The following is an 8,433-nucleotide window of genomic DNA, read 5'->3' as shown; positions in this document are numbered from 1 at the left end:
CCACTGCACCTGGCAAATTTTTTTTTTTTTTTTGAGACAGAGTCTTGCTCTATTGCCCGGGCTGGAGTGCAGTGGCACAATGTCAGCTCACTGCAACCTCTGCCTCCTGGGTTCAAGGGATTCTCCAGCCTCAATCTCCTGAGTAGCTGGGATCACAGGCATGCATCACCACACCCAGCTAATTTTTTTATTTTTAGTAGAGATGGGTTTCACCATGCTGGCTAGGCTGGTCTCGAACTCCTGATCTCATGATCTGCCCGCCTTGGCGTCCCAAAATGCTGGGATTACAGGTGTGAGGCACCACACCTGGCCTGAAATCTGATATTTCTTATTCTTACTGATAGGCTTGACCAATGGGACACTAAGAGGAAAATGTGCAAGGGGCTCGGGGCACACCCTGGCTGCAAAGTCAGAGCTTCCCAGAAATCCTTGTGTTATGAACGTCAGGCACAACCCAGCTTGATGTAACAAGGTGAACACAGCAACACAAATACCAATTCTCCTTAAATATTATAATTAAAATCAAACCATCAGAATAGACCAATAAGAGGGAAGATCATTTGTTTTGTGAAAAAGTTTTCCTGCTATCTCACTTATTTTAAATATCAAGCCCTCTTCCCAAGCCAAGTTGAATAACATTCAATTTAGAAAAATTATGTGAACTCGCCACTCTTCCCATGAACCCATCTCTTTCCACAAATGAAGGTGGTTAAATTCCCCACAGCATTTTATATAGATTAAGAATGATTATCCAAATCTTACATGAAGTTTAAGTATGTTCACTCTTTCACTGCGCGCAGTGGCTCACGCCTATAATCCCAACACTCTGGGAGGCCAAGGCAGGCGGGTCACCTGAAGTTGGGAGTTCAAGACCAGCCTGACCAACATGGAGAAACCCTGTCTCTACTAAAAATACAAAAATTAGCTGGGCGTGGTGGTGGGCCCCTGTAATCCCAGCTACTCGGGAGGCTGAGGCAGGAGAATCGCTTCAACCTGGGAGGCGGAGGTTGCAGTGAGCCGAGATCGCGCCATTGCACTCCAGCCTGAGCAACAAGAACGAAACTCTGCCTCAAAAAAAAAAAGAAAAAAAAAAAGTTCAGTCTTTCTTTCTAGTTAAGGACATCCAAGACTTCCAGAAAAGAGACACCACAAGGAGTGAATTAGTTCCCTTTTTCCCTTAAATTTGTGCTCTATATGTCCCAAGAAGCAGATATAGTCATACCCAGGTGAGCTGAATCTAGGTCATAGAGACCCCTTCATAGCACACTCTTTGTAGATTAACTGCAAAAAGAACTAGACTAGAAGTCAGAAAACAGGTTTCACTACATCCATTCACAGTGAATGGCCCTTCTCTTCAGCGTTTATATGGAGCTAACTCTTCCAAGACCCTCAGTTTCCTCACAGGGGCTGTTTCAAGACCAGTACAGAATACTAGTGTTGACTTAAACCTGGGCAAAGGGTCCCACTTGGGCCTCCTCTGGCTGTATCCCTTCGCATAGGCTGAGTCAAAAGGCATCTAGAAAGTGCCTACTGGGAACTGTGAGCTCCCACCTCACTTCTGGACCGTGCTCTGAGAACTCAGCACCCGGGATTTCCTGGACCAAATGACTCTGAGACTCCCTACACAGGACTCAACCCCAGCCTGTATTCATGAGAGTGGACTCTGACTGATGTACACACACGCTAGACCCTGATTTTGTGTAAGGGATTTGTAGACTGAACTCGGATGTGCAGGCTAGAATGTGAGACACCTTGAAGTATGGGCCAACACCAGGCGTGGGAAGAAAAGAGAGAGTCTCTGTCATCTTGCCCAGGCCCAATAAATAATATAGGAGCCCGCTTTATTCCAATTCTAAATCTCTTAGGGAGTCACCATCAGGTTGAGAATGTCAGCCATGGGACCAACTCTTCTTTTTTTAAGACAGAGTCTCCTGTAGCCCAGGCTGGAGTGCAGTGGCACGATCTTGGCTCCGTGCAACCTCTGCCTCCCAGGTTCAAGCAATTCTCCTGCCTCAGCCTCCCGAGTAGCTGGGATTACAGGCATGCACCACCACGCCTGGCTAATTTTTGTATTTTTGGTAGAGATGAGGTTTCACCATGTTGGCCAGGCTGGTCTCAAACTTCTGACCTCAAGTGATCCACCCGCCTTGGTCTCCCAGAGTGCAGGGATTATAGGCGTGAGCCACCCAGCCTGGGACCAACTGCTGACATTAGAAAATGGGAGACACAGGCTGGGCTTGGTGGCTTATGCCTGTAATCCCAACACTTTGGGAAGCTGAGGTGGGCAGATCACAAGGTTAAGAGATCAACATCCTGGCCAACCTGGGTGGGAAATTGCGTCTCTTACTAAAATTAACAAAAATTAGCTGGGCCATCGGTGGCATGTGCCTGTCAACTCGCTCCAGCTACTCGGGCCAGAGGCCCTGAGGCAGGAGAATCGCCTTAACACCTGGGAGGTGGAGGTCTGCAGTGAGCTCGAGACTCAGTGCCACTCCGCAGCTCCCAGCCTGGTAACCACAGAGCAAGACTCCATCTCAAACAAAAAAAAAAAAAAAAAAAAAGAGAAAAAGAAAATGGTAGACACTCATACCACTTGGCATATGAATGCATGACAAGAGATTGACAGATTACTCTGAGCCTCGTGGCTGGACAGGTTAACGATCCTCTTGCTTATTCTTTGCCCTCCCCTCTTCATAATATACATGCATACCATTAATTGTTCTTTTTTTTTTTTTTTTTTGAGACAGTCTTGCTTTGTCACCCAGCCTGGAGTGCAGTGGTGCAATCATGGCTCACTGCAGTCTCGAAATCCTGGGCTCAAGTCATCCCCCCATCTCAGCCTTCTCAGTAGCTGGGATTACAGGCATGTGCCACCATGCTTGGCGGCTATCTGCTGAGCTGGGTTTAACTGCACACTTCATGTGCCAGCACCCCGACCCCCACCACACCATAGAGGGAACAGCCAATTGAGCTGCCTCAATATTAAGTGGCTTGGGGGTTAGAGTCCCTTGAAGTCCACTCAAAACCATTCCTTGCACCCTCACCCCTGGCTAAAGAACTCTAGGTATACTGAAGGCACTCCGAAAGCATAAATACCACTGAATAGCTGAATGAAACTAGGTATCAACACTCTGCGCCATGAGTATAAAAAGATCATCGGTAAAGACAACTTGGGTGGTTTCCTTTTATTTTATGTTATTTACTTAGTTATTTTTGAGACAGACTTTTGCCCTTGTTGCCCAGGCTGGAGTGCAGTGGCGCAATCTCGGCTCACTGCAACCTCTGCCTCCTGGGTTCAAGTGATTCTCCTGCCTCAGGCTCCCAAGTAGCTGGGATTACAGGCATCCACCATGCCCGGCTAATTTTTTGCAATTTTAGTAGAGATGGGGTTTCACCATGTTGGCCAAGCTGGTCTTCAACTCCTGACCTCAGGTGATCCACCTGCCTCGGCCTCCCAAAGTGCTAGGATTACAGGCGTGAGCCACCATGCCCTGCCCCAACCTGGGTGATTTCCTAAAGAGTAGAATGTCTCACACACCTCTTCCTGTGCTCCACTATGATGTTCATCCTCCCCATGCACCTGCCCCATGCCTACAGCCTGATATCTTCATCTTCCGGGAATGATCAGAACAGGCATGGCAGGGAGACTGAAAAGCTCCAGACATGACCCAATCCCAGTTCTTTTTTTTTTTTTAATTTTTTTTTTTTTTTTTTTTTTGAGACAGAGTGTTGCTCTGTTACCCTGGCAGGAGTGCAATGGCATGATCTCGGCTCACTGCAACCTCTGCCTCCCGGGTTCAAGCGATTCTCCTGCCTCAGACTCCTGAGTAGCTGGGATTACAGGTGCCTGCCACACGCCCGGCTAATTTTTGTATTTTCAGTAGAGACAGGGTTTCACCATCTTGGTCAGGCTGGTCTCGTACTCCTGACCTGGTGATCTGCCCACCTCAGCCTCCCAAAGTGCTAGGATTACAGGTGTGAACCACCACGCCCGGCCACCCAATTCCAGTTCTGTACAGAGCCACCACAGGGCAATAATACTTCATCCAGGGCAAACAGCTTGGCTGGGATTCAGAACCCTTCTCCCTAGAATCTCCAGAGGATTACTGGCCTAACCTCTTGGCCACATCATCCAACTTGGACCCCATACTGGGAAATCTTCCAAGAACATCTCAACCTGGAGTCCAGAACATTCACTCCCAGCCCAGGCTGGCTCCAAAGCCCCCAGAAAACCTTCAAGTGAACTCTAGTTTCATCTCTTGGCCGGTGACTTCCTACATAACTTTTTTTTTCCTTTTCTTTTTTTTCTTGAGACAGGGTCTCATTCTGTCGCCCAGGCTGGAGTGCAATGGCACAATCTCGGCTCACTGCAACCTTCACCTCCCGGGTTCAAGCTATTCTCCTGCCTCAGCTTTCTGAGTAGCTGGGATTACAGACATGTGCCACCATGCCCAGGTAATTTTTTTTAGAAACCTCGTAGAGACAGAGTTTCTCCATGTTGGCCAGGCTGGTCTCAAACTCCTGACCTCAAATGATCTACCTGCCTCAGCCTCCCAAAGTGCTGGGATCACAGGCGTGAGCCACCGTGCCCAGCCCCTAGATAACCTTTGGAGATCCACAGCCCTCTCCTTTCAGTCACCAGATCCAGGCTCAGTCCAGAGACCCCTGGTAAGCTCTCATTGTCCAGAGGCCATACCTCATGGCCAATGACCCCGTGCAGAGCTAAGGGCCTGCAACTTCCCCACAACACCCTTCCCACTCAGGCTGGCCTCGGGGGCCGTGGACCAACCCAGAGGCAAGCTGGCTTGGCCTCTGCCAAACCTAGGCCTAAAGGTGGCCAGGAGGCTGCATTTCCAGCCTCTCAAAGGCCAAGGAAAGCCCTAAGGGCTAAAGCCCTCAACCCACACTTCCCAGTCATCAACAGGGCCAGTCAAGCTCCCACACCCCAGCTTTGCCTGGGCCAGGCCCAAGCGCAAGAAAGTAAAGAAAAACTGTGGTACTCACCGGCCCAGACCCTATTCCTCCTTCCCTTTCAGCCTCACATACACTCAGGATGGCTCAAGGCCAAGTGACCGTTAAAAGTGGGGAGTGGAGCGAGGCCAGGGACGCAAGGCTCCCGCACGTGGTCACCCCGGATCCTGAGGCGGACGCTGATTGGCTGCAGCGCGGGCCGCACTCTCTCGCTCAGGCCAGCTGAGCACGCTGGGCAGCATGGGAGGCACCTAGGACAGCGCCACTCCCGCGCGTCTGCCTCTGACCTGCAGCTGATTGGCTGTGAAGGGGCAGGGCCTTGAGTCTCATTGGTCCATAGGCTTCAGGCCTCTTAGGCTGGGATTTCATTGATTTCCAGCCGGGCCCCAGCGTTGATCGGCTGTGGAGTCTGCCCTTTCCCACTCTCTCCATGAAGAGACTGGACCCTGATTCTCCCTCACCTGAACAGCCCCGGAGGCTCCCTCAGCAAGTGCTCCGGAGTACCACCGTCCTTTTTTCTTAAAACAAAATTATTATTTCATTTTTATTTTATGAACAGGGTCTCCCTCCGTTGCCCGTGCTGGAGTGCAATGGTGCAATCATAGTTCACTGCAGCCTGGAACTCCCGGGCTCAAGCAATCCTCCCGCCTGAGCCTCTCAAAATTCTGGGACTACAGCCGTGAGACACCGTGCCTGACCTGCCTTTCTTGCTTCTATTTTGCCACCCTAAGTAGCTCCCATTTGCAAACCCTGTCCCCTTTCTCTCAACCCTTTACCATCTGGGAAGTGTGTAGGGAATGTGTAGGCTGCCGCTACACCTGATTGGCTGGGAGGCCCGTAAGAGCAAGCCAAGGCCAGGCACTGTGTCTCATGCCCGTAATCCCAGCGCTTTGAGAGGTCCAGGTGGTAGTAGGATCCCTTGAGCCCAGGAGGTCGAGGCTGCAGTGAGCTATGATCACATCACTGCACTGCAGCCTGGGCGACACAGTGAGACCCTGTCTCTAATAAATAGATAAAAATAAAATAAGAGAGCCAGTCAGGCAGGGCGCGGTAGCTCACGCCTGTAATCCCAGCACTTGAGAGGCCAAGGCAGGCGGATCACCTGGGGTCAGAAGTTCGAGAACAGCATGACCAACATGGTGAAATCCCGTCTCTACTAAAAATACAAAAATTAGCTGAGCGTAGTGGCGGGCACCTGTAATTCCAGCTACTCGGGAGGCTGAGACAGGAGAATCGCTTGAACCCCGGGAGGCGGAGATTGCAGGGAGCTGAGATCGCGCCACTGCACTCCAGCCTGAGAGACAGAGGGAGACTCCGTCCCAAAAAAAAAAAAAAAAAAAAAAAAGAAGCCAGCCAGGCTTCGGTGCCTGTGGACAGCTCCCTTTTCTCTCCTCTTGTCCCACTCCACCACGATTGCTGGCACAGCTCACTCTGCCTCGCCTGGACGTGTACAGGGACAAGGAAGACACAAGAGGGGGCAGTACCTTGCCCCGTGATTGGCAGTGTGACACTCGCACTTCCAATTCCCACTGCCACCTCGACTGTATGCTCAGCCAGGAGTAACGGCGCGCGGACGTGTCAGCACTCCCGCACCCCACCCCACCGCAGAGGGAACGGCCAATTGCGCTGCCCCAACATTAACGGCCCGGGGATTAGACTCCCTCCAGCAGGCTTTCCCCCCTGGGCAGGGCTTCGGGGCTGACAAGCTCCGAGCTCGCCCCTTGCTGATCTTCCGAGGTGCTTGTCTGTGGGCCTTCTGGCCCGGCCCCCGCGGCGGTTGCACCGCTGATTGGCTGGCTCCGCTCCTTTCTAAGTGGCTAAGCCTGGGATTCGTTCTCAAGCACAGCCAATGAGACGCCAGGGCGCCTCTAGGAGGCGGGCATGGCTCCTCCGCTGCCGCCTCTGATTGGCCCTAAGGCTCGTCTTCGCTTTAAATTGACCAGAGGGCAGCGGGGCGGGAGTTTAGCGCAGCAATTTCAGGCTGTGATCCGAGTTCGGTCCCTTCCCGCTACGCGGAGTGTTGTTGGCGCGTCCTTCGCAGCCGCTCGCTGAGGAGTTGGAGCGGGGAGGAATGGGGGTGGTCAGGAGGCAGGAGAGCACCTAGCGGAAGAGCCTGGGACAACAGCCAGAGCTGTAGGTCGTGACAGAGACAGCCTGAGGTGTCCCTGACCCGGATAGGAAGCGAAACCGCTAAAAGGGGCCGGGAACGGTGGCTCACGCCTGTAATGCCAGCACTTTGGGAGGCCGAGGCGGGCAGATCACCTGAACTCAGGAGTTCGAGACCAGCCTGACCAATATGGTGAAACCCCGTCTCTACTAAAAATACAAAAATTAGCCGGACGTGGTGGGGGACGCCTGTAATCCCAGCTACTCAGGAGGCTGAGAAAGGTGAATTGCTTGAACCCGAGAGGCGGAAGTTACAGTGAGCCAAGATGGCACCACTACACTCCAGCCTGGGCAAAAGAGCAAGACTCTATCTCAAAAAATAAAAATAAAATAAAAATAAAAAATAAAGTAAAAAGGGGAGAAGGACTGGCGCTGTGGTGGGAGTAACAGCACCTCGCGTTTATCAAGCCCTTTCCATGTGCCACGCTTGTGCATCAACTCGTTGAAACCTAAATAACCCCGTGAGGGAGGCGATTACTATGCCTGGTTAACCTCTGAGGGCCAAAGAAGTGAAGTCGTTTATTTCAGGTCCCGCAGCAGGTACGGGCATTGCAGGGACTCGAACCCTGCTGTGAACCCGGCTGTGGTGAGAGTCCAACCTTCAAGCTACACTATGATTAAGTAGGATTGATCTTGTAGATGGGGATGGGGTCTGGTCACATTGGCCCTGGTTTTGGGAAAATGGACTGACATGTAGAAAATGGTATTTTATGTATGTATGTATATATGTATGTATGTATGTATGTATGTATGTATGTATGTATTTTTGAGACAGAGTCTTGCTCTGTTGCCCAGGCTGGAGTGCAGTTGCACAATCTCGGCTCTCTGCAACTTCCACCTCCCAGGTTCAAGCCATCCTCCTGCCTCAGCCTCCCAAGTAGCTGGGATTATAGTCACCTGCCACCACACCCGGTTAATTTTTGTATTTTTAGTAGAGACGGGGTTTCACCATGTTAGCCAGGCTGGTCTCGAACTCCTGACTTCAAGTGATCTTCCTGCCTCGGCCTCACATAGTGCTGGGATTACAGGCATGAGCTACTGCACCCGACCTAGAGAAAGGTATTTTAAAAATCAGTCTTATAATATCTTTGCTTTTTTATTTTGAGATAGGGTCTTGCTCTCTTGCCCAGGCTAGAGCACAGTGGCAGGATCATGGCTCATTGCAGTCTTGACCTCCTGGGGTAAAAGGATCTTCCCACATTAGCCTCCCAATTCACTGGGACTACAGGTGCACACCATGCCTCACTAATTAATTAATTAATTATTATTTTGTAGAGATGGTCTCACTATGTTGCC

At 51.1% G+C, this 8,433-nt stretch overlaps 1 protein-coding gene across 1 annotated transcript in view; it reads right to left on the bottom strand.

Annotated features, from left to right (window-relative positions):
• ZBTB32 (zinc finger and BTB domain containing 32) overlaps positions 1–5,146 on the bottom strand; it is a 14,266-nt gene extending 9,120 nt beyond the window's left edge. The window contains 1 exon segment of the mRNA XM_017847599.1: positions 5,005–5,146. The gene's annotated coding sequence lies outside the window, so the exon portion shown is untranslated.
• Positions 5,147–8,433: the final 3,287 nt, after the last annotated feature.

The sequence above is a fragment of the Rhinopithecus bieti genome, unplaced genomic scaffold, assembly GCF_001698545.2.
Source record: "Rhinopithecus bieti isolate Rb0 unplaced genomic scaffold, ASM169854v2 scaffold_28066, whole genome shotgun sequence".
In the NCBI taxonomy this organism is placed as follows: domain Eukaryota; kingdom Metazoa; phylum Chordata; class Mammalia; order Primates; family Cercopithecidae; genus Rhinopithecus; species Rhinopithecus bieti.
Note: the sequence above shows the minus strand (reverse complement) of the source record. Positions and strands in the feature narration are given on the sequence as shown.